This window comes from Rhipicephalus sanguineus, chromosome 9 (assembly GCF_013339695.2).
Source record: "Rhipicephalus sanguineus isolate Rsan-2018 chromosome 9, BIME_Rsan_1.4, whole genome shotgun sequence".
Classification (NCBI taxonomy): Eukaryota; Metazoa; Arthropoda; class Arachnida; order Ixodida; family Ixodidae; genus Rhipicephalus; species Rhipicephalus sanguineus.
In genome coordinates this window covers 52,345,674-52,371,711 of record NC_051184.2, presented here as the reverse complement: position 1 = coordinate 52,371,711, position 26,038 = coordinate 52,345,674, and the positions used below count along the sequence as shown (strand labels likewise).

Here is a 26,038-nt window from a genome sequence, read left to right as displayed (position 1 = left end):
CATGGCTGCAGGGATCAGAAAATTCTACATAACATGGAAGTTATGCTACACAGCTGCCCTTATTAAGACGTGCTATATATCACTCGTGAGTAGAAAGACCTGGCGTCGTCAGCGTGAACACGAATGGCACCAAAAGACACGTGTGGCGCATACTCACCCATACCCTGGATGAGAATGAAAAGTTAATTGAAGATTGTGTTTAAAGGAATTAGGATAATTTATTGATGGGATTTGAAGCCCCAAAACCACGATATAAATATGAGAGACGCCGTAATGGAGGTCTCAGCAAATTCAGACCACCTGGGGTTCTTTAACGTGCAATTTAATGTAAGTACACGGGGCTCAAGCATTTCCGCTTCCATGGAAAACGAGGCTGCCGCTTCGGGGATTCGATCCCGCGACCTGCGGTTTAGTAGTCGAGCACCATAACCAATAGACCACTGTGCATTAAAGTAGTAAGGGTGTGTCAAATAATAAGCAGTTATGAACAGGTGCGCGAGGTTATTTACTGTGAACTTGGGGGAATTAGATGGACTCAAAGGTGGATTAAGGCGAAATAAAGGTGAGACAATGCAAATGCAATTTGATTGAAGATAAGTAGTAGGCGACTGCAAGTGAATTAAAGCAAATTCAAGTGAATCAACAGCGAATGGAACAAGATAGTATACATTTTCGCCTGCGCGCGCCCAAGCCTTAGCTAGGACTGTAAATGTTTCCTTGCACATAGACTGTTCACAGCCGGGCTATTAGTAGAGAGTCTGGTGGCACAGGCTTGAATAAGATCCCAGGCGTCACGTCGTGCAGTGGGGTAGATTGGGAAACACTTTGTGCGTATGGTGGAGTTCTTCTTTATTCTTGCGCGTCGGTAGGAAGGTGCCCGAGTGGCCGTTGAAGGGACATCCTTTTTTCTATTCTCCGCGTGACCAGTTACGCATTGAGGGAATGTCTTTATAGAAACGCATAACGAAGCGATTCGCTAGCGTGTCTCGCATGCCACTGTCGGTGCCCGTACCCCAAGATGGAACTGGGTGCGTTCACCGTCAACGTGATGCGCGGGCAGGAAAACGCACATCTACATTTGGCCACCGACTGTCCCGCAGCGGCGCAGTGAAACCTCGACGACGCTTCATTTCGTTGCTGCCAGACAGCTACATCGCACCGCAATGTCATTACTACACTGAAGGTAACCAGTGATCAATTTGTTACACCATACCCGGAAAAAGGAAAACAAGAACCGATGGAGATGCTGTCGCCGTCTAACGAACTACAAAGATCCTCCCCTGCCGACAAAAACAACAATTCCAGACCAATCTTGTCGATGTGCCGGCATACAATCATACCAGAGAAGCCTCGAATCGAGGCGTTTACAGCCGGGATCTGGCGCCGTCGCCTAACCATAATGCAAGGCAAAAAAGCATACTGAATTTGAGATGTTCCTTGAAGGACGCACATTTACCGGTGAGGCGCCAGTTGCTCCGAAATGAGTGGATCATTCGTCACCGCTAAGTGCAAACTGCATGGGAAGGTAATAAAACCGGGCTTCATGTGTGTGCATGTTTCTATGTTTTTACTTGCTGTCTTCTTCGCGCAGTTTGAACTTGTTTGGGAATCTATGAACCAACTAGCCCAAAACGTGCTATACTTAAGGTCCTCAACGCTAGACAGGTGGAGAAAACGTAATAGAGATGAGTATCTGCGCAGCGATGGTTAACAGTACTTGATTAGGCTTCTTATGTGACACTGTCGTTCTATTGAACGAATGCCTACGAGAACTAACACGAGGCATGGGCTTCTTAAGCCAACACGGCACAGTTATTGGCTGGAAATCCGAGTAAATAGAACGACCCACAGACCAGGCATTATCAAGAGATACCTCCTTTACCCGCCACGGTGGTCTAGTGGTTATCGTGCTCGACTGCTGACCCGCAGGTCGTGGGATCGAATCCCGACCGCGGCGGCCGCATTTAAGATGGAGGCGAAAATGCTTGAGGCCCGTGTACTTAGATTTAGGTGCACGTTAAAGAACACCAGATGGTCAAAATTTCTGGAGCGCTTCACTACGGCGTCTCTCATTATCAAATCATGGTTTTGGGACGTGAAACAACAACAACAATAAAATATACCGTCTTTATTACGCCAAACATCCAGTTCCAGTTTAGTTTAGACAGGTCCAGTTTATACATCTAGTTCCAGTCCAGGCCGAAACGCCTGAACTGGAACTATGTCGTTGTAAACTGAATACACGTACCACAAGACCAACTCAGAAGCCCGCTTTGCTCAATAGTCATCATTTTCTTCGGCAGAGAAGCGCCCACGACACTCAGAGTATCGTTAAGGCAGGCAGCACCTGCGGCTGCACCGCGAAATTTTCGTCCTCAGTAAAATAGCAAAATTACATATAGGACAAGCGAAAGGGGCGCTGACAAAATTAGCCACAGGTACAAATACTTCAAGAAGGAGATCATCAGGGCAAATAGAATAAATTGTTGAGATTTGGATTGGATCGGAAACACTTTATTTACGTACTGCAGGACGCGCTTAGCGCGTAGCGGCCGTCTTCCACATAGGGACCGACAGAGAATACCTGGCGGCCGCGAAAACGATGCTTTTTTTCTAGCAGAATTCTATCATCTCAAGTTCACTAGCTCCAGTCCAAGAACCAGTTTTCGACATTAGTCCAAGCCTTTTTATTTGCGAAAAAAAGCATCTCCAAAGTGCGCTCCTTAAGCAGAGAAGTCTTTCTTCGTCATCAAGGATTCCAGAAACAGTAGTAGTTAACCGTTAGGTGCGGTGGGTCAATACGTCGCAGTCCACAGCGAGTTTGGACGAGTGAACGAGGCGCCATATTGCTGCAAGTGGATTAAATGCTATGCGTCAAAATCAGTTACCATGGACTGTAACCCATGCAGCCTTATTGTGGACGCATGATGAAACTCTGTATTTTTACGTTCATGGTCGTTTATCGAACAAAAGCACCAGGAATGACCGCTCCACTCCATCAGTAAATGACGTGTTGAACTAGCTCTGTTACTGTTGACTGTCGCGTCTGTGAAGTAGCTTTGTCGCACTATCTCGACAGATTTGAATACTGGCCACTGGCAAATTGAGGTCAACGAGATGGATCGAAGAGATACCTTCCTTATTACGGCCAGACATCCAGTTTCAGTTTAAGCTCCTGCCTTTCGGCCTTCGCTGAGCATTTGCTGCGTGCAAGGTGTGACGGACACAGTGCTGGCTATTCCAGCAACAGAGGGCCATTCGCATATTTTTTGGCTTATGAGCCTGCTTCATGCATTCTTGAGAGGACTTTCCGACATCGACGCGCCTCTGACTCGTGACAAACTATGAAATGGAATTCAAATAGGAAAAGCCGCACATGGAAGCATTTCAAGAACGTAGTCATGAAGAATCATAGGAAGCTTCCTTCGCAGACTCAGACCTGGAGGATCAGCGTGAGCCAGTGAACCACTCGCGGGGAGGAACGATCATGAAAAGCTTTCTGGACTGACGAAGCCGTAGACTTTGGCGATGAAAGAAATCTTTCAAGCTGATTTCTGAAACTTTCTTTGAAATATATTTCTACATTTTTATGCGTTTGCTGATACGCTACGTACCAAATGAAGGGCTTTTGCTTGTTGAATCTTGATGCTCACGGATCTTCATAGTAAATACTTTGGCGTGTCTTTCAGGATATGCAGAAGTGTGGCAAGCTGCTAGACTATGAAGTGCTAATGGTTCTGTGGGAGACAAAGTGGCGCTCGGATTTCGGCGTAATATCCTTAGTTGTTTCGTGCAGGGTAGACACAATAGAAAAACGGTGGTGTTGTAGTTGTGCATAGACATAGGCTTACACCTTTAGACATAAACGTGAGCGCACAAACTACATAGTGGAAGCTAGAGCCAGTATGACGCCTAAAAAGAACCACACAGCAACAATTCACCTGGCGCTCTTTCCGGAAAACAGGAATATATTTTTCTTCAAAATAGCAGAATGGGTCGTGGGCAATAGTACAACTGTTTAAGTGTTTTACGTTCTATTTCAACATTTATTTCGTATATATATATATATATATATATATATTTTTTTTTTTTTCGTTTCATTTGCCATGGCACGTGCGTGTTCTCCCAAACACCCATCAAGGACAGAGCTCAGGAGGGGCACATCCTCAAGACTGCAACTGCACAGTGCAGCTCGTCAACAAGCAGTTTGACAGCCTGACCTTGCACGAACACCGGAGTCAGCTTGTTCTCACAGCCATTTTAGAGGGAGGACCTCCCGACGAGTTTCGGTGGCCGGATCGACGTTCCACCACCAGATGCACGACACTACCAAACGCTCTTTCTTCTAACGATGCACGTCCGCGTCGACAGAGTCGGTGAACTTACCTTCCTTGTGTACTATGGAGCTCAACGCACTGCGATGCACCAATGCCCCAGGCACCATCCAACCATGGACAAAGCCGGTCTCTTCGCCATGGGTTCGCCACTGATTGGTCGGACAGTGACCAACTTAACAAAAACACCGAGATGCACCGAGATGGTTGAACAACTTTAACGACTGCGGCTGGCGTCCAGCTATGGTGGCGTTCACGCGTATAGACGCTGTACGGAGCCATCGCAGACCATCTCTTGTGCTGGTCACAGCGGAGCCAAACAGTGCGGTGACAGCAAGACATAGGCTGCCATGTTGAATCACGATGTTGCCGAAGCGCTAACTTCGGCAACACAATTGTCTGCTAAGCGTGCGACGACTACTACGGCACAGCCAATGTCACCCTCCATAGATATCTCTGGCAGCGCCTCAACAGGAATTGCAGCGTTGGAAAGATAGATCAGCGACGTACAGCCATTTCGGACCACCCGAGTGCTACAGATGAGAGTGAAGTGAGAAAGACCGCCACGGATGACATTGCTAACATGACGCAATACATTCAGAGTGGCCGCGTGTAATGACGAAGGGCAGCACTGGGACCCGTGCGCTAGCGGTTGAGCGGTGGAACTAGAAGAACGAAGGGTCAGAGTAAGAATAACCGTCCCCGGAAGTAAGCCCCTGTCTTGTCTTTTTGCACTCCCATATTGATCCGCGTTGCTCCGCTGATTACTCCCATAAGCAACCACTGCCACACAAAGCAGCCAAAAAACTGCTGTTAGAGACTTGTATCCAAATATAGATTATATATGCATAAGCGTGCATAAATTTGTATAAATCATGAAAACTTATCAGGGTTGTTAGTAGCAATAGCTGGGTGAGAGTAAACCTTCTAAACGACATCGCACGCTCTTGCGTTACCGAAGCCTTAACATTTGCTCAAAAACATTAGCTCCTGCCTGTGCGGGAAAAATGACCTTGCATCGGACAATGCTTACGATTGATTGGCCACTGGTCTGTCTTTCAGGCTGTAGTCCAGAACGTCCTTACTGATGTAGGTCTGGATGTATTTCTTAACTTCTTCTGTCAGATTTAGCATGCTGTGTGCACCTGAAAAAATGACACCCTTAAAGATATGGCGCCAGAGATAAAAATGCCTGAACAAGGGATGTCGCTGGAGCGAACTTTTCGACAAGTGGAAGGATGAATTGAGCAGCATTGTCTCATATGTTGATTTTGAAATATACATTGTCTTGATCGTATAAAAAAGCCTTAACAATAATAGCCGCAAAGTTAGCTTTAAGTTGACAGCTAATGAAATTTCTGGCCACGCATAGGAAAGTATTAGGACCGGCTTTTTAAACTGCTACCAAAGAATTTTTATTTTAACCATTTAACGCGTTCAGCGACGTTTTATTTGTATTGTTTGCGACGAGTTCATGGAAGTGTATTGGGCATGCTTAATATTTATACCCTTAGAAAGCAGGCGAAAGTATGGGGTTGATATGTTCTTGCATATCAGCCCCATACGTCTTCTCTTGCCCACACTCACTATTGGTTTTAACTTTTTTTGTGCCACGCCCTAGTTTTCGTAATACCAGCATGTTACATGTGAACTCAGGTTTGTGCTTCTGAAGGTTTTAGATGCATTTTAACAAAAGAAATACCTTGCGCTATGATCTTCACATAATTAGCTCTTGTATAGGGGATATTAAATTGTACAGGGTCATCTATCGACAATACCATAAGCTCAATCCGCCATGTTTTATTGGGCATGAAAACGAAACCAGTAGCATATCGCAGCCTTTCAGGTGCTAGCTACTGTTTTTTTTTAAATCTTCAATCGGCGATGTCTTCCCAATGCTTCGTGCGCTGTTCAGGCAGCGAGGGAGTCCTGATAATGCCGGGAACAAGGTAACACTATTTTTAGTCGAATTTACCAGTTTCCTGAACGAAGAAAAATGATGTACCGAGGCGAACTGATTTCGTCAACAAGATCGGCACTGTTCTTTGGTTCGGAAATGACCGGCGCGCGCAGAAGCGCTCTTCAACTTTAGTTATTATTCCTCTGTGCTATTTAGTTGCTCGTCTGCAAAATAAGCGAAGCTTGCAGAGCAATATATTGCGATATATGCATTCTCTGATCGATATATTATCGATCATGCTCTCTCGCGCTTGTGCGACGGCCGACGTCGCACACGTGCGAGAGAGGAGGATTGATCAACATTAGTTTGTCGTTGTCTCAGATCGACGAAAGCAATGATTTACGTATACCAAGGCGTATACAGTGCCACAGACGCTGCATGCGGCGCGCGCCCACGGTAAATTAGTGCTGCCACAGGAGACTCGGTCAGTGCAAAGATTACAACAGGTAGATCTTTTTGCAAGCTTCGCTAGGCAGTGTGCGCCGAAGTACATAGTGCGCATGCCATGTATGCCCTTCGCTTTACACACCTTTACTCCTCCCCTTCTATTTTTCTGTTGCTTCCTTCGGTCAGCGTGCGCTGCAAACACAGATCAAAGAGTTAAGGAGCCGTACAGTAGATGGAGCTGTTTGGTGAGTAGATGTTCGTACTCATCTTTCCGCTGATCGCGGGCTTTCGCGCGCATCTATGCATAACCACGGAGGTGCGATTATGCACGCCTCCATGGCATGCGAAAGCAAAGAGCGCACTTTAAAAAAAAAAATATGTCAATGAACGCACACGTATAGCGTTTAAAAAGACCTGAACGGCAATACTAAATCCGCGCGATAGATTGCGACCACAAAACATTTTAAACAATTAGTGTGCCGTAAAAGTGCATTACTCGGCCCGCTCTTTGTGTACAGTTGAAATGCGCTATAAGTATTTTAACGCGATAGCGTTAGAGAGCTCGTATCGCAGAAATTGCGCTGTCGGCGTCGGGGCCGTTGGTTGTGAGCGAAAAATCATCATCATGTCCGTGACCGAAAAATCGAAAAAGCTGCAAATAAAATAAATAATAAAAATGTTGGGTCCGAATGAGAATCGAACCCAGGCCGTCTGCGTGGCAAGCAGGTGTTCTACCACACAGCCACGCCTCTGCTTGGAGCTGCACTAAAAGTAACTTTCGTGCTTCCCAAAAATACGCGTCCTGTGTACAGGTGTCACAGTACGAGATGTAATATCGCAGTAGTATTGCGTGGTACAAGTGTACATTGCCATAGGGCGTCACACCATGCCAATATCGTAACGACTTCGTGGTTTAAAGACAGCCACCCATGACAAAAGGCGCGCACATTACTGCGCGTATTCCCTTAAGACCCCGTAGTGGGTGCATCGCAACTTCGAAGAAGTTTCTCGCGCATAATTGCTCCTGGTTTAAAGCATGCTACCCATTACATAAGGCACACGCCTTAGTGGGCGCATTCTGTTAAACCCTCGTAGTGTTCGAACTGCGCACTAGGAACAGAATATCGCTATCGCGTTCAGCTCTTAAAGGCGAAGCTTAAGCGTCCCCCAATTTTTTGTTTGGTTTGCGGCGCACCACTCATGCAAACGTCCATACCTGTTTTATTTAAAAAGAACTACAACACACGCTACTGCGGAGGGTGTAGAGATACTTGTGGCTAAAGGAATGAGCCGAAAGAAACAGCACAGAGTTTCACAGATCGCGCATGAACAACGTGGTGTCGATATTAGACGAGTGTCAATGACGCGTGTATAAAATCACAGTGGGAAATACAATCGAGATGTATTGCAGTGTAAGGTCATCTTGGAAGTTTGGAAGTTACACCTCCTCTGCAACGAACGCTTTTCTTGAAAGCCTACCGCAGATCGGAAGCGCACGCCACTAGAGCACAACAGTTTGGCTTTATGAAGCGGTAAGACTCTTGCGGTTGCCGTCCGGATGATATTTTAAGCGCGCATATCTCCGATAGTGAGTTCTCAGCAGCACAGTGAGGTCCGCAGACCGTTCGGCGCTGGATGTCGAAAGAAACGGCCGCGTTTTCTTGGTCTGAAAGCTTCGTCAACGAGTGCGGCTCAGCCTCTCCGTGGCCTGTCCTTATGGAGACTCTATAGCAGACAATGCCGCGACGTCGCCCATCAAAAAATGGCGGACGCGCCCACTGTTGCCGAAGCACCAAGCATCATGAATATCCCCTATTCTTCGCTCTTTGTGCGGTATCTGCCCTTGATTAACTTCACCCTTGTTTGAGCTGCATTTCCTTTTTTCTGTGATTTTATTCAAAATTGCCCCTCTACCCGATTCCTAACTGTGGCCGAGAGGCGATAATTTCTGTGAAATAAAGGTCATGCGTAAAGTTACCAATCATTCATATAATATCAATCGCTTTCAAGAATCGATTGGATGAATAAAATTGATTGAATGACTGAATAACAGTAATTGTTGGGGTTATACGTCCTAAAACCACAATATGATTATGAGGGGCGACGTAAGGAAGGGCTCCGGAAATTTCGACCACCTGGTGTTCTTTAACGTGAACCTAAATCTAAGTACACAGACTTCGAGCTTCTCACCACCATCGAAATTGGAACGCCACCTCAGCGATCGAACCCTCAGGTCAGCAGTCGAGCGCCATAACCGCTAGACTGTCGTGGCTGTTGGATGATTAAATAAGAAGTATAGTGCCGAGGGGAAGCTGTCTGCAGATTGAATTAACGTTCGTCTCTACACCAACATTTTCGGGCTCAATTTTTACGTGGCTTCTGATAAGCCGATTACGGCACTTATAGATATGTGGTCGAACTAGTGGAATGACTGTTTTTAGCTCATGTCCGCATTTGAGACGATTTCTGCAAACTGCCGGCATGTATCCCTGTAAAAGCTATAATTTTTCATTACATAGGATAACATCAGAGCGGCCAGTCAATAGGTAGTAATTAGGGACATAATTCATAATCGACTACAGATGCTCGCAGGAAAAGCGAAGAAATATGTGCACTGACTAAGTACAACTATATATTGACATGTTGACGTGCGCGGATTATTAACCCTTTACCGCGAATACTGGAATTTGGTATTTAAACTATGAGTGTTGCGACAAAGGGAATGTTTTGAGCGAAAAAAAACTAACAGATAATTAGGCATTATGTTTAATATTTCGAGCCAACTAAAGTTTAATGCATGGTTTAAACAAGCACTGTCGGAAAGACTATACGATAACGCCATATAGAGCGTGAAAAAATGAAAGCCACGTCACCTCCACTTGTGACAACCTGAAACAAGAAGTAGCGATACCCAAAATTACACTGTGCACACACTCACTCAGGAAACATTTGATGACTCCTAAGTTAGATGAATAATGGGGAGGACGATGTATATTTGTAGACTCCGAAAGAAAGAAGTATCCGGCAGATCCCACGCGTTGTAGGAATCTATTTCATGCGTAGCAGGTAGCCAGTAGCTGCCTATGCTCGCTTTTAAATGCGAATGCATTTCTTAGTCGGGCTATGTCAGGCGTCTGTCGGTGTCCGCGCGCCGGCAGGTGTTATCTCTCCGCTCTCACTCCCTCTCCCATAGCAACAGCTGCGGGCGCGCGCGCTTATCCTCGCCCCTAGCAACCGGAGCATGTGGTGCGAGAGAGTGTAGGAGAGAGTAGGTGCAGTGCTTCGCCGCTCCTTCTCTCGCCGTTCGCTCTCTCTCCTCCCTGCGCCCCACTCTCCCGTCCGCTCGCGCCTCACTCTCGATCGTTCGCTGGCTGGGCGCCTCTCAAGAACATCCGGAAATGTGTACTCGAGACGCCGCTGTGAAACGCCAACGGCGACCACAAGGCTGAGATTATGGCCGTCAGGTACAATGACAACACAAACAGGTGCTGATGAATGTGTGAATAAATGGTTACGGTACAAATCCTCGTCTCGTCATTAATTTACGCCATTAAAATTACTACGCCCTGTACTCTCGGCGCAAGAAATGCATTCGCATTTCCTCACGATTCTCTTCGCGGAGGTGGGGGCATTTTTTTTCTTCGTTTAGCCAACGGTTACGCAGTGCATAGACGTCTCTGTGTAAATTAAGTAGTTGTGTGCCCATTGTATGCTTACTAGGGACTTCGACCACAGTGGCGCATAAAGCATAGATTGTGGGCTGACAATGTCAGCACAAACTTTAGAGCACAGTCGTCAGCTTTATCGTAGCGAAGTGCGCGTTACGTTGCAATAATGTGCATGTCATAACTAGCGATGGTTAGCGCATCCCTCCGGTGTCGAAAAAAAGCGGAAAGCCAACACTGCGACCACATTTGACGCTGTCGCGACATGATTCCTCTGTAGGGCCTCTTTCATAAGCGGTTTCTAGCACTGACTTAAGTCTGCAATAGAATACTTAACTGCCACGTAGAATGCCTAGTTCAATTCCGGCTAGAATCGTGATTTTAATTTTTTGCGTCGTTTGGAATTTTTCTCTGACCAACAGCGCCGCCGACGCCGGTACTGGATTGAGCGCGACGCAAGGGCTCTTTTACGCTATCGCGTTAACATTTCGCGTTTATCGTTGCCGTTGTTGGGTTGATATAGACACCTAATCACCTGTGACATATACCCGCATTCCACAGGACACATTCCAATGTGTATAGTCATGGCAAAGGCCCGGGAAAAGACTGACAGGGAGATCACAGAAGCGTACTGATAAGACAGTACAATGACAAATACGTAAGCATGCCGTCGATTTCGCTTTCAGACAAAGAAATAGTGTTCCTAAATGGCCATGTTTAATATTGTGGGTAGGACTTTGCCAGGGCTTTCTTTTGTTACCCTTTTGACGAGGTTTAGTTGCTGTGCACTCTGTTCACCTGTTTTGTTTGCCATATGGCCATTTGTAACGTTTTTTAGAAGGTTTTAAGTTTCGACTCTCTTGGTGTTGTGCTTCATCGTTGTTGTTTTGTTGCTGGCTTGGGATGATATGAGAAGTGTTGTTTATTGTTTTAGTCATTTTAGATTTCAATTATAATTCATGGTGCCCTTTCATGTGTTGTCCGTGCGGTCGCAGTATCTTAGAGTAATAAAAAGATAAAAAAAGTAAAGAGATAAAAATAGAGGTGTACACTTTGTGATTACGTAGTAAAGGTTGTGGCGCTTGCAACAAATGACCTGCTTTTTTCACAGCTCTTTCCGCGGTATAGTTTTGTAAAGTAATCTTGGTGTTGTGCGCATCGTGATGGCGCAGTGCGGCATGCCTATATATTGGCTTCTGTGAACCGACAATAAACAGTTGGTAGCCTGGCCGATGCAATATGGGTATGCGCCACAAGTGATCTACAGCCTCTGATAATAATAACATTTGAGGTTTAACGTCCCAAAACCACGATATGATTACGAGAGACGCCGTAGTGGAGGGCTCCGGAAATTTCGACCACCTGGGGTTCTTTAACGTGCACCTAAAGCTAGGTACACGGGCCTCAAACAATTTCGCCTCCATCGAAAATGCGGCCGCCGCGGCCGGGATTCGATCCCGCGACCTTCGTGTCAGCAGTCGAGCGCCATAAACACTAGACCACCGTGGCGGGGCGATCTACAGCCTCTGTGAACCCAGCACTGGTGAGAATAGACATTATAAATGCTCACACGGTAGCGTTACGGAGCCCGCGTAGCAGAAAATTTTGATAGAAGCAAAAAATAGAAATCGCAGTTCCAAAGAGAATAAGACCCTGGAAATCTGCTTGGTAGTCAAGTAACCTAAACTGCTAGGGGAAAATACCTTATACAGTAGTCATTCCGGTGCAACGTCAAATGTGGTTGCAGTGTTGGCTAACCGCTTTGCTAACAATGTAATAAATAAATATTATATTTGTACTACTCTGACTCAGCAAGCTATAGTTCCAAGAGTTGTTCGACCCCTCAGGAACACGACGACGACAGCTACGTCTGATACGTACCTCTTTGCACCGTTGCGTGCACCTGGTTTTGGTAAAACTAAGGTGTTTTAACGTATTTAGCGATCTTACATCAGATAATGAGCTACCCTTTAGGCTCCTGTGAACTGGACGTGGCTGGTAAGCTCTTGATATGCCAACAACACAGAACGCTTTCAAAGGCATCGATCTAGCTCGCAGCGGTTGGCTCCAAGCAAAAAAAAAAGCTTGCACTGGAGGCGAAATGCTAAAGAGACCACGAAGCTAATTCTAAGCTTCGCACTATAAGTGGTGCCAAGCCTTAAGGAAGTGCGGAGCTGGGCAGGCCTTTTTGGTTCTCTTTAGTTTTCTCTTTCTCTCTCTCTTTCTTTTTCTCGGTTGTTTCTCTCTTTTTTATGTTTCTATTTAGATTTCCCTCCCTCTTTCTCTCTATTTCTTTCTTTTCTTCACTTTCTGTCTTTCTGTTTCTTTCCTTTCTTTGTCTGTCTCTTCTCACTTGCTTCCTCTTTCTTTCAATCTTTTTTCTTCGATTTCTTTCTTTGATTCTCTTTCTTTCTCTTTGTACATATTTTATTTTATTCCTCACTTTTTCATTCATTATATGCTATGCTTTTACTCTGTTCCTTCCTCCCTTCAATCTTCCTCACCCTCACATCTCTCCTTCTTACGCTCACTTCCCTTTCCTACCCCCCTTGCTTCACTATACTTCACAAGGCTGTGCTGCGTTCTGGCAGCATGCCTGAATACTCGAGTGGTTAAGACGCTCGCTTTCGGATCATGGGTACGCGGGTTCGAATCCCACCGCCTCGAAAGATATTTTTTTCGCCAAGATTTTCTTTCTATCTCTTTATTTCCACGTCTTTCTTTTTCTCCCTCTACCTTATTTCTCTTTCTCTCACCTTCTTTCTATACGCCGTACAAATCGGCGCAGGTGTTCTGGGATCCCGTCTGTTCCCCAAATTCTGCGGCACATGCCCGTTTATGATGGTGACAGTTTTCGGTCACGGCGTACATTTTACGCCGGGCTATAGAACAGCTTCGATGTTAAAAAGGCGGCATAGGCAGCCGCTCGCTGACTTCTTTGCATGAAATCGATTCCCACATTGCGTTGGATTTTTCACTGTAGCGTGTAGACCAAACAACAAGAAGTGTTGGTACGACTTTATCTTGTAATGTGCTGCGAGGTAGGACAAGGACCGAAAAAAAAACGAAAGACGACACAGCTAGGGTCTCGTCTTCTGTCCTTGCACTACCTGACAGTGCATTGAAAAAATGTGTAAACAGGGGGTGGGTGCTCGAGCCGACGTTCGACAAGTGGACTTGTCTTCTTCAAGCCTGGAGTTCCAGCCTTGAAGAAGACAAGTCCACTTATCGAAACGTCGGCTCGAGCACCCACCCCCTGTTTACGTTTTTTTTCATCGCAAGCTTTTTTCTTCCACTTCCTGCCGTTTTTTGGATTTTCTGACAGTGCATTACAAGAAGAAGTCGTACCAATTAGTGCCCATTGCAGCCTCATTAGCTTGTTGGCAGCAGTAGGCTCATTCAGCCTTGCAAAAGTCGACGGCGATTGCTGAAGCCAATAAGGAGCGGCACAGAGCGCCCAATGCGAGCTCAAGTTTTCGTTAGCGCGTAACGTAATGTTCCTTGATTGAAATGTTATACGTCGCTCAAATTGTCTCTTGTGTATTATCCATCTTCTGCTGAAGTTGCAGTGGACGCTGGGCCACTGCGACGCAGTGTTGCGTCGTTTATCGCGGAGTGCGTAATACATATATGCTTATATATTACACATTGAAATAAACGACACATTCATGTGACGTTTGCGGCTTCACGGATTTCGTAAAGCCTCAGGAGCTCGACCAGTATCACAAAGCCTGACTGTCTGTCGGTTCAGGGCTTTGCCACGCGCCGAACACGTTATATCGAGCAAAAAGGGGAATAATTAGAAGATACACACCGTCTCCTAAAACATGAAACTGTTTAAACGCCTGATATTTCTATATTTACCGGTGTTCTAAACAATGAAAACAAACGTCTCACATGTACGTTTTGTGCGAATAATTTGATCCCTCCTGTTTCAGGGACAGTTATAGTGCCTCTTACCAGCGCCGCAGCTTGAAAATTCGTGCGCTGCGAACTTTAAGGTTAACGGTTTCGCACATCCTATGTTGTTGATTGTTTGTATATTTTAAGCGACTTATGGGAATAGCAGAATAACTTTAGGTCGCGCGTTAAATATGGGAAACACATTATCGTTCTAGGCATTCAACAAGCACACACAAATAATTAACATAATTTTAATGCACCGCATGCACACCATGTCATCATGCATTACGTGATCAACAGAGTAGCGATCGGGAAAAAAGCTTTTAAAATATTGCTGTCTAACAAAGTCGTGCATATATTTATAGAAAGAACTTACCATTAACAGAATCAATCCCACCTTGACTGTCGGTTTCATCACCCGACCAAGTGCGCACCTTGAACGGATATGAAACAGACATTTAGTGGAGCAATATGAAACTTTGTTTATATTGTAATACCATAGAGATTTGCTTTCAAGTACAAGGAAACACTGTGTGAAACTTCACAAAGTGTCACGTCAGCTAACAATACTAAGTACTTTTCGTGGCACCATTGGGTGCAATGAAAGGCAAGGCTAAGAGTGACAAAGTGAAGGCAAAAATTTGCGGAGGGGCGAAGCGTGTAGGGAAAGGTGTTTCAGCACCACTAACGTGAAACCTGTGGAGGGGCGAAGCATGCAGTGTGCGCCGGTGTTTCCCACAGCAAAATCACTGTTAATGGGCGATGAGCGACAGAAGAAATATTAGACACAGAGACCCGCAGTCCGTCCTTAGTTAACGTGCACGCTGCGAATCTTTATTCTTCAACTATGCACAACAGATATCTTTCACCGGTACTACATTGCAGGTACCGGTGAACGGTTGTGCAGCGCGAGCAGTCGGTTTACAATAAAGAAGGAAAAAAATTTGGCCGCGTACCTGCGTGCTTCGCTGCAAATGTCGTCTAAAGACGATAGAAGAGGCGCTGCGTGAGATATGAACGCCATCTGGCAATACGTCGGGAAACGTGAATGCTGTGTTGCGGGCTGGTAGTCCCGGCGCAGCAGCAGGCGAAGACCGGCGGTGACCAACGCGACCGGCGGGGACGCCAGCCAGCCCGAACACGCGGTTTGGCGCGAAGCGCCGAAGCAGAAGAAACGTCCGCACTCAACGAGTACTCTCCACACACTCTTTTATATTCACGTCGCCTAGGTAAAGCAGGAATGCCAGAGCGGCGCCCCATGGCACTCGTACAGTGCAATACTGAACCGAAGCCGAAACACAACAATGAGCTCGTGCAGAGGGCACGGAGGAAGCCAAATTTCGGCGCAGTCGCATTTTCAGCGCAGCTTAAGAAACTAGGGTCTCTTACGTATCAATGTATTACGTATCAATTACGTATCAATTACGTATCAATGTATTGTTATACATAGATACGATGGACACGATGATGCCGCCTTCCATGTACCCACCTACTGAGTACGCTCAAGAAGCTATTGTGACTATTGCCCGCGCCGACCATGCACGTCAAGTTGCACGCGTTCGGTTAACCGAATCGCAAGCGGGCCAACAATCTCGCTACGATCGCCGTCACAGAAACGCCCAATTTCTTCCTGGATCTCTTGTCCTCCTTTGGTCTCCAGCACGACGTGTTGGGCTTTCTGAAAATCTACTCTTCCCGTGCACCGGACCATACCGTGTATGCCGGCAAGTGACCGACGTGACGTAAGAAATAGAGCCATTGTCTTCGTCCTCGTCGACTCAGCCCCGCACCGACATTGTTCACGTTGTCCGTCTGTAGCCCCATCACATACCAGAACCCACCTTGCGACCGTCTATGCCCGGGCGCACCGAGTCGGTGCTTTCTCCGCCGGCGGGTAGTCATGTGCCGCTTACCTAGAGGACGAAGAGGAAGAGGACGTGTTCGTTGCTGCTTTCGCCATCTTGGTTGTCACCCCTACCTCTGTGGTTGTGTAAATACTGTAAATACAGCCTTCTTCTGTCGTCTCCCCGTAACAGTATTTTCTATTAAAGGAACACACCACCTAATACTTACCTAGTGATGTTGCGCCTCGGATATGCGTAATGTTTGCTTTTTGATCAACAATGTACCCAAGTATGAACCTAGTCAGCCGTTCATGATGGCTGGCCCTTAGGCAAGTGGTTCAACTTTGGCCGAGTGGCTGAAACGAGGGACGTGCCGAGAAACAGAAAGACAGAAAGACAGACCAAAATTTCTGCGTTGAAGTTCCCCAAGAAAGACTATCGTCTTTAAAAAAAGCGCGAGCAGTCGGTTTTTCAAGAAACTCGCTAGCAGACGCTGCCTGTGTCGGCGTTTTCTCTCGCGGGCGAGGGCGCGTTCTCGTTCCTCGCGAGCTGGGTTCAGCGTTGATCGCAGAAAGATCGTTTCCATAGTCAACGCGCGCCGTTCGCTCTCTCTCGCCACACGGCAAGCACTGAGGCGGTGGCACCTCAGTGCTTGCTCAGTAATTTTGCTCTGGGAAACACCGGCGCACACTGCATGCTTCGCCCCTCCACAGGTTTACGTTAGTGGAGCTCAAACACCCTTCTCTATATTCTGCGCCCCTCCCCAAATATTTTAAAAATTGTTGGTTGTTTTTATGTTGTTCAGTTTTCTGCCTTTCTTTTCCTTCTAGTGGCTACAGCTATATATTTGGTGTTACCACGCATTAAAATCTCAGTTGAAAGTAGCGCTTGTCCTGTGTTCTTCGTGCTTGTTACGAGTCTTTCGCGCGTACGAAAGCTATGGATCAGTACCAACTAAGCCGATCTCAGTGCTTATTGCGTTTTCTAAAGGAGTTGGCTGGTATTCTCACTTCGCATTAACACTCCGATTAGTTACTATCGCATTCCTGCAAAGGGTTTGCCCCTGCAGTGAGACCGTGGCTTTTTTCTCTGCTTAATAATGAACTGCTTCATCGGCCTGGTTTAGTCTCCATGACCTGATGAGCTTTTACAGTTTTGACGTCGCGGGAAGGACAAGAAACGTGGGCGTGGCCCGAAAATTTCTGACCAATTTCAAAATAGCAATGATGCCACACGTAAACAAAGGGATATAAATTTATGCTTTTTATTGCGATAGCAATTGTATGGACAGTCTCGGCTGATTTTTGCCGTGGGTGGCCGCCGTCATTCACCGTATATGTATATGTGTATGTATATAGAGAAAAGCCACAAAGAAAAATAACTAAGAAATTATGCCTGACGCGCGGAATCGAACGGGCGACTTCTCGCTTTGCAGCCCGCCGCGTTAGACGTTAGGCCACGACAGCACAATTTTCCGCCGGCTAACGGCGAGCTATTTATATACACCATGTAATTCAGGACGCTTTCTTAGTGGCCACATAGATGGCGCGACGTGCGCGCGCGCTTTAAAGATCGTCGCCCCGCCCCTGCGAACGCCGTTGCTGTTCGCTCTACAGGGCGTCGTCGCTTTCGTGCGGCTTATCTCAAGGAAAGAAGGGGCGGCCGGTGGGGTGCTTCGCTTCGCTCGCTGCAGCGGCCGCGTTTGCGAAAGGAGCGCGCTGTTCAAACAGAAATAAGTAACAACTGTCACAATTAGTTCGCGCTCGTCTTGTTTATATACACCTCTTACATCAGTATCCTTTCTGAGTTACCACGTAGATGGCGCGATGTCCGCGCGTGGCGCGCTTTAAAGATCGTGACCCCGTTCCTGCGAACGTGGTCGCCTTCGTGCGCTTATCTTGAGGAAAGAAGGGGGCGGCTGGCGGGGGAGCGGGGGGTTGTATGTCTTGTGCTCTCCCGGCGATGTCTGCGCTGAAGTGACAGAGCGTACGAAGGTCGCTTCGACGCTGCAGCGGCCGCGTTTGCGAAAGAGGCGCGCTGTTCAAACGGAAATAAGTAACGACTGGTACAGTTCGTTCGCGCTCGTCCTGTGTGTACCTGTTCGGTCGTTTCGTGCGTCCTGCTTTATGTTTGAGCAGTGCGCTTCCAGTGTCGAGCTGTGACGCATGATAGTTCGCGCTCGTCCTGTGTGCGTTCTTTTCGTGCGTCCTTTGGGCTCGAACGAAGCGCTGGCAATTTCGAGCTGCTTTCCGTTCTTCGCGTTACATTCCAATTTATTGCTATCGCATTCATTGCTTCGCCGTTGTGGCGAAACTGTGACTTTTTTTGTTTCACATGATTGTTAATAAGCCCTCGGTGCATGCCATGCAGAGAGAGCAAGCGAGAAATAGAGAGAAGGAAATATATATATATATATATATATATATATATATATATATATATATATATATATATATATATATATATATATATATATATATATATATATATATATATATATATGCCACTATTCGTCATTCTGCGGAGAAGCGATGTACCCGCTACACATGTGTAAGCCTTAAGTTCACTTTGTTGGTGCGGTGGCTGATGACGACGAAGAATTATGACTGAGCCATTTGTAATGGGTTGTATCCTTTAAACCATTCACTAGTTAAGCCATTCACATTGTGTGACGCCTGGTTGTTATTTCACTCTTCTACACTTCTACAACCTTATATTACATCTGTTAACGTTGGTCCCTGCCCGACATGAAACCTGCATAGTCTTCTTGCAAAGGAATTGCAACTACCGGCGTGGCTCTGTGTGGTAGACTGCCACGCAATGGGCCTGGGCTCAAATCCTGCTCGATCTTAGATTTTTTTTTCTGATTGAGCGCAATAGCGGTAAAACATCGGCGGCGGCGGTGGCAGCAGACAACTACCTCACTAATGTCGGCTGACACGATCTCATAGCTGCTTTCGTCGTAAAGCGCTTAGCGATAATATCAAGAGACTTAGTAAACGGCACCGCAATGCCTGATTATCTAAATGTTCCAAGCGAGCGGGAAACATCCAATACAAAGAATGACGTAGGTAGGCCGTAAAACGCCTTGCTTGAACCGAAATTTTGAATGGAGTGCCTAAATGTTTTGTTAGCAAATGTTAGAATAAATAAAGAGTTTACTGAACGAGACTGGCGCTCAATGACGATGCGACAAATAGCATATGTTGCTGAAATGAAGCTGTGTAGTTATCTTCGGTCAGCATTCAAAGAACATACTCTTTAAATATATAAAGTTTCGTTCATATATAGAGCACGTCGTTTGCCGTCAGCCCAAGAGTGACATGTGACGCGTTATCATCAGTAGAACAAGTGCCGCGAAGTCAATGAAGCATACCGCTCAAGTGGGCTTAAATGTCAGACATCGAATAAGGACTGTGACATTCACTTAGCTAGTTTTTCACGCTAGTAAATAACACGTAGATGCCCTGCAGTGAGTGCACGACATTTGTTCTGGTACAACAAAAACACGAGAGCATCAAAATTTACAGAACATCGCTGCGGCTCAAGAAGCACATCACGAAATCTCAAAAGACCCGATTAATTAAAACATAAAATATGAGAAAAGAAGACATACATATATGGCTATTTCAAAGTAACGTAAAACAAAGGTTGCAGTGACAGTGACGTCACGAGTCTAGGAAGTGCAGACCGGAAAGCAGAAGTTGTCATCGTCCTTACGTCTCCGTGTTTGTAGATCATGGATATCGTTTATAGTTTCAGGGTATAATATTCTTTTTTGATCAGTCATATGGAAAGGGCTGAGGTGTAATGGGAAGTAGAAGAATTAGGTTTTGTTAACTCAGGCTGCATGAAGCCAGAAGGCAATGATGCCAACAAATGCGTGGGGGAATGAAACTTGTCTTGTATTTGAGGTTTATGCTTTAAAATGTATGGATATGTAAGGCACGATCAACAGAAAAAGCCGAACCAGCAACGTGTGTACGTGTTACGTGCATTTCTCGGACGACTGTACGAGCACTGTCACCATCTCTCACTGTACGGGCACTGTCACCATGTCTGCAAGCGACGTACGTACATAACAGTTGGTGAGCACTTGGTTTGCCTCTCTGACGCTGAACTTGCTGCCACAGCGTCTAAAATGTTCATGGTTTTCATACAGAAACAGCGACATGAGCATGGCAGAATAGTAACAGCCAGGGAAGGATCCACATAAGATTGGGTATGCGCTTTGAAGATTTTTCTGGAATCATATGTGGTGCAGTTGCAACATAATCAAACATCGCCTACGTACGCCCTCGTTTCGGCAGCGTAATAGTTTGGACACACTCTCAACACAATTTGGCAGCATCAGTTTGCAGCAGTTGCGCCAGCATCAAAGCAAGTTGGCTCTAAACGTTACAGTAAGCAGGGGGATTAGGCCAAGAAAAGCATATGGGACAATAATTCTTGCACTTAGGATAAGCTTGGATTACAGACACAGAAATACCCAACGAAGTAGACGGGGAAGCGCCTTCCGTCGTAGATCAGTTGGTAGAGCATCGGACAGGTTATTCAAAGGTTGTGGGCTCGGAGCCCACCGACGGAGAGGCTGATTGCTCGTCGGAGGTTGATTTCAATTTGCATCGTAATTATTTAACTACAATTAAAAGGCAGCATTTATTGTCCCCTATTCTTTTCTTGGCCTAATTGTCGGTCGGATTCATTTGCTTGTGTCTAGTAAGCAAGGTGGTTCTATTAAATCATCGATGAAACAATTTTTAATCAACTATAATTTTATCACGCACTTGCGACAACACGTAAGTGCAGTACCTTGTATCAAGGGAGCTACGGGTAAGTAAATGTTACCGTCCTCCTTAGCGGTGCTTTTGCTCCTCAACTTCGTCATCGAGCGATCAGATTCTTTGGAGGTGTGGAGATTCTTTGGAGATTCTTTGGAGTTGTGGCTAGGCTCTGCCAACCGCCGTCGTCCGCCAGAGCATGATACATCTCGACACAATCAGTTACAGCGAAAAGGCCGGCCGTTCACATTTTCTTCCCGAGTATGCCGATAATATTCAAACGCCAAGATAGCGGACAGCCTAGAGCTATCTTAGAAATATCATCTGCAAGCTTGGATACAAGAATCATGGTGGTTTCTGGCGCGGTGGTTTCACGCAGATTCTGGCGCCGATTGGATGCCGAGAGCCCGACGCTCACTGTACATACGCGCTGTTGCCGTGCACAGTGCCACGATGAGGCAGCCCCCAATTCTGTCAATAACTAAGTTTGTAGCCCAGAACGCAGCAAGGGCGATGAACTGTGCGAGGCAAGAAACTTCGAGCGCCTCACGCCATCATGCAGCGCAAAAGGACGCAGGCAGACGATGCGAATTTCTGTAACAAAAATTTTGCTCGTGCATTCATTCTTTTCTCGTGGCTGGTTTTTACAGCGGGGTTGATAAGCTTTACATTATGCCGGTTCGCGTCATCAGAAAACTACCATCAGAAAGGGGTATGAGCTACAGAAAGCCGGCAATCCAAGTCGAATTCCCAATGAGGCTAGTGAAGCCAAGCTCATGAAGACACTAATTACTACGAACAGAATTGTGCTTTATCAAACGTAATTAAGACCAATTAGGTACAAACGGGCTAATTGAGACTATACTTAAATAAAGCTAATTAGGTTGTGCGCGATCGAACCAAACCCACCCGAGATACTTGTTTCATGTGGCCCAATTATGCTAATTAAACCTAATTAGGTTAACTAATAATAATATCTGGGGTTAACGTCCCAAAACCACAATATGATATTGTGGGACGCCGTAGTGAAGGCCTCCGCAAATTTCGACCCCCTGGGGTTCTTTAACGTGCTCATAAATCTAAGTACACGGGCCTCAAACATTTTCGCCTCTATCGAAAATGCAGCCGCCGCGGCCGCCGGGATTCGATCCCGCGACCTCCGGGTCAGCAGCCGAGCACGATAACCACTAGATCACCGTGGCGGGGCTAATTAGGTTATCTAAGCTGAGCCAATGTAAGCATAGCCAACTCTAATTAGGTATAGCTGAGCATGACATGGCATAATTAAGCTGAGCGCAATTAATTTTAATTAAACAAGACCTAATTAAGCCCAACTTATCCAAGCACTCCAAGTCGAATTTACAGTGCGGCTAGTGAAGCCAAGATCAGGAAGATACTAATTACTACGTCGAGCCTAATTAAGCACAATGATGTCCAATTGGTGTTAAGTCCAAATCTAATGAAACCAATATTAGGTTATGTGTGATTGAACCAAGCCCACCCGAGATAATTAAGCTTCGCGTGGCCTAATTATGCTGATTAAACCCAATTAAACGTAACTGAGATTGAGCGAAGCCGGGAATAGCTAGGCGACCACCTGCTCCGTTGGGATTCAACCTTGCGCCTCTATAGTGCAACCTGCCCACATTTTCAAAATACAGCACATTATGAAGACTTCCATCAATTACGAACAACACTGGTTCACAGTTAAGTTGGAAAATGATCCGTTATGTGAGAGGGACAGCCAATTAGATCTGTCGCCTGTGTGAAGTCACTCAGCCGTGGAAAGTGTTATGAGTGGGGCCACCTGAAATTTCAAGTGGCACTGTTACTAGTGTTTGTAGCAATGCGCATATTTAAAACTTTATCACAAAATGTGCTCTTTACGTGCAGTGCTTACATCATGGTCCTTATAATCAGAAAGGCATGGAAAACCGGCTCAGTGCGTTTGCGCAAAGTTGTAAAAACCGTTCGGGGGTACCCTTAAGCCCAACTGATTTCAATATTCCGTCTAAGGCCCATTATTATGTACTATGGTGGCAGTGAAAGTATTGTCACCGGCGTTCTTGTGCAATAATTTGCTGGCCGCTGCTACAGTGATTGGGTAGAGAATGTGCTAGAATTAAATTGTTCGGCCGCCGCGCTTCTCACTGGTTACGGTGCTCTGCTTCTGACCCGAAAGACGCGTGTTCTATATCAGCCGCGGTGGTCGTCTTTCGATGGAAACGGCCAACAAAGTTCGAAGGAAGGAAGGAAGGAAGGAAGGAAACAAAAAAAGGCAAAAGGCACGAAGGTTAACCAGAAGCATGTCCAGTTGGCTACCCTGTGCTGAAGCAATGAGAAAGGGGAATAGGAATATGAGAAAAAGAGGAGAGAAGGAAAGGAGCAAATGAGCAAGAAGTACGCTGACACGTATGTGTGGGAGGCGCTATAACAGTCAAAGGCGTTCACACAGGCCCGTCATCCTCAAAAAGCACTGTTGTAGGTTGTAGACATGCATCTCAGTTTATGATACGTTAGTCTTGTTCCAGACCTTTTTTACGATTAAGTCACGTGTGCTCTTTGTCTGCCTGATAAGATTTCCTCTAAATTCAAGATATGGCATTATGAATAATAAACCAATGCTTTGGACGAAGTTTTCAATATTGTATGTAAAACTTGGCTGAATTACGAACGTAAACCAGAATTTTTAATTTTCAAGACTGCGGGGCGAAGGCTAAGTAATGGCTAAACGTCGGCATCTATGAAGTGAAACCGCAACGCACGAGTAAGTTTCACATATAGGCTGTTTTCATGAACAGACGAACTCCAACGATGAGTTCGAATATTGATATAACGTTTTTTTTTTAAAAATGACAGAGTTAGGGTAATGGGCAGATTTGTTGAAGAGGTTTCAGAAATTACAAGTTTGATGAACTGATTTATGACTGTTTTACGTAAGACATATCGGCGCCTCCATCTTGGGCTGTTAAACCAATGTTTTTCTTACTTTTGTACATCGTGATGTCAACTGATAAGTCCAGGAAACGCCGAATGCTCCGACTCAACCGTTTTCATGTGTTTACGCCCCCCATAGCGCTGTTTGCTGAATTGTTCAACATACAAAATGGCGAGGTTAAGAGCCGAAATGGCGGCACCAAATCCCATCCGTAAAATAGTCTATAAGAGCATGGTGTTTGTGATAACGAGAATGTCTGGAAAAATCAATCGACAGTCCTCTCAAGGTCCTAGTAAAAAAAGCCAAACGCGACGCGTAACACCCATTCTCAGGTAAGTGATTCAACAAGGACTGAAATCAAAGTCCAACAGGACAATGAAGGTCCAGGTATTACTTTCGCTGAGATTAGAAAAGCCATACGAGTCATGCCCCGCTGAAAAGAAACCGGAGAACGAGGCGTAACAGTCGATTTTCGGACAGAAGGGGAGGATTGAATATTTAGGAAACTCCGGCACTAGACAGAATGCTTTAATCCCACTAATGCGCCACTGAGCTACCAAAATACCGGTATCGTACTAACGTACAAGAAAGAAGACGCAAAATATTTATAGAATTACAGACCATCAGCGTACTCACAGTTTTATACAAACCGCGTAGGACAGATAAAAGTTGGCCAGTCATAACTACGGAATAGGTATCGAGTGATGGGAAGCGGTGCCAAGGATAGAAGATAGATAAGGAGATGAAACTAAGAGTCTCGCTAGTATGAAATGGGATCCACTCACGGAAGCCAGGACAAACTGGGAGTCACTGAGAGAGGCTTTTATTCTGCAATGAACATGCTTGATGATGAATACCTATCCTGAGAGCCGCCACAAGGAGGCTGAGGCATGTCCCTGACGGGGTACATAATGGCCCACTCATAGTCGGCGAAAAGAAGCTGCCAACCGAGCGAAAAAACAGGCGGTGGCTTTTGCTGAGAGTTTCGAGGTGCACGTAGCTGAACGGAAAGAGGTCGTATCGAAATGTCGATGGAATTGAGTTGAGTTGAATTTATTTTGCAATTAGTTTCCAAGATGACCACGCAATAAAAGCGGCAATTATGAACTTGAGGTGATCCTGGCCACCTCATACAGAGGGCAGCTACTTATCAGATGAGTAAGACACTGTTACGCATTGATATATATATATATATAGTAAACACAAACAGTTATGGTCAAAAGAATAAACAATAATACAACGAGAACATTCCCTACAAGCATAACGAAAAAGGCTCGTGAAAAGAAGAGGAGCTTCTTCCACAAGTATTTACAGTCATGCAACTATGTGGCGTAGATCCTTTAAAGTTAGAACGGGTAAGTTCACGTTATATTCTTTTTGCATATTATTTAATTGTCTCGGCAAAGAAAAGTGCAGCCTTTGGTCGCAGTAGGTAATTACACTAGTGTTGACGTGCCAGTGACCTGGTGACGCATGTTATAAAAAATACACGTTAAAAAATACACGAAGAAGTCAGATTGGTCAGAGTGTTATCATTCCTAATTTTTTTTTCAATTCGCTATAAGCGACAAAGCCTATACTGGTAGAAAGATTCTATTTTGATAACTTTGTAGAGAAAGTCTTTAGATACGCACCCGCTTTCTATAGCCTTAAATAGAGGAGTTCATAGCCAAACGTTTTATACGCTTATCTAGGCAAGTTTTTCACTACCGTCAGTGGTATCCAGAAATAACATATAAGCTAGTATGAGAGAAAGTTCATGAATCATGCAGGGTCGCAGTTGGTAAACAGGTACATTCACGTCAGTGATACAGAATTTAGCCTTTCACCGATAAATGCACGTGCGTGATGGGCACGTCTGCAGCCACTTAGAGGCACTCCCGATTCCAAGAAAAGACAAAGACCCCATTCATAACAATCCGGCCGGAACATGGGCATCTCTGACGTCAAGCCGGAGCACAAGACTTGAATCCCGCACTTTACATTGTCATTTTGAGCTGCGGTACACTGTTTACAGAATGTCCCCGTGGGGCTGCCGGACTATGCGCTGTGTTAAAAGCACCTCCTATGAAAACGGTCACTTCCCATGAAAACATTGGCACAAAGAAGGTAACGGTATATACACATGATAGTTCAACCACGGTTGCACTTGTTGTGTTTTCTCAAAGTTTATTTGCTGCACTATAGGGAAACACTTCATAAATGTTGAGGTTGTTTTAAAATGCG

General features: G+C 45.6%; 1 protein-coding gene across 2 annotated transcripts in view; it reads left to right on the top strand.

Moving 5' to 3' along the window:
- Nucleotides 1-26,038, top strand: part of LOC119405138 (U2 small nuclear ribonucleoprotein A') — a 456,304-nt gene that overhangs the window by 333,556 nt on the left and 96,710 nt on the right. The window contains exon 8 of one of the 2 annotated variants that reach the window (XM_049419224.1): nt 12,062-12,071. The exons of the other annotated variant lie outside the window; for it this stretch is intronic. The gene's annotated coding sequence lies outside the window, so the exon portion shown is untranslated. Of the gene's footprint in view, nt 1-12,061; nt 12,072-26,038 lie in introns of those variants that run through there. 2 annotated transcript variants of the gene reach the window in all.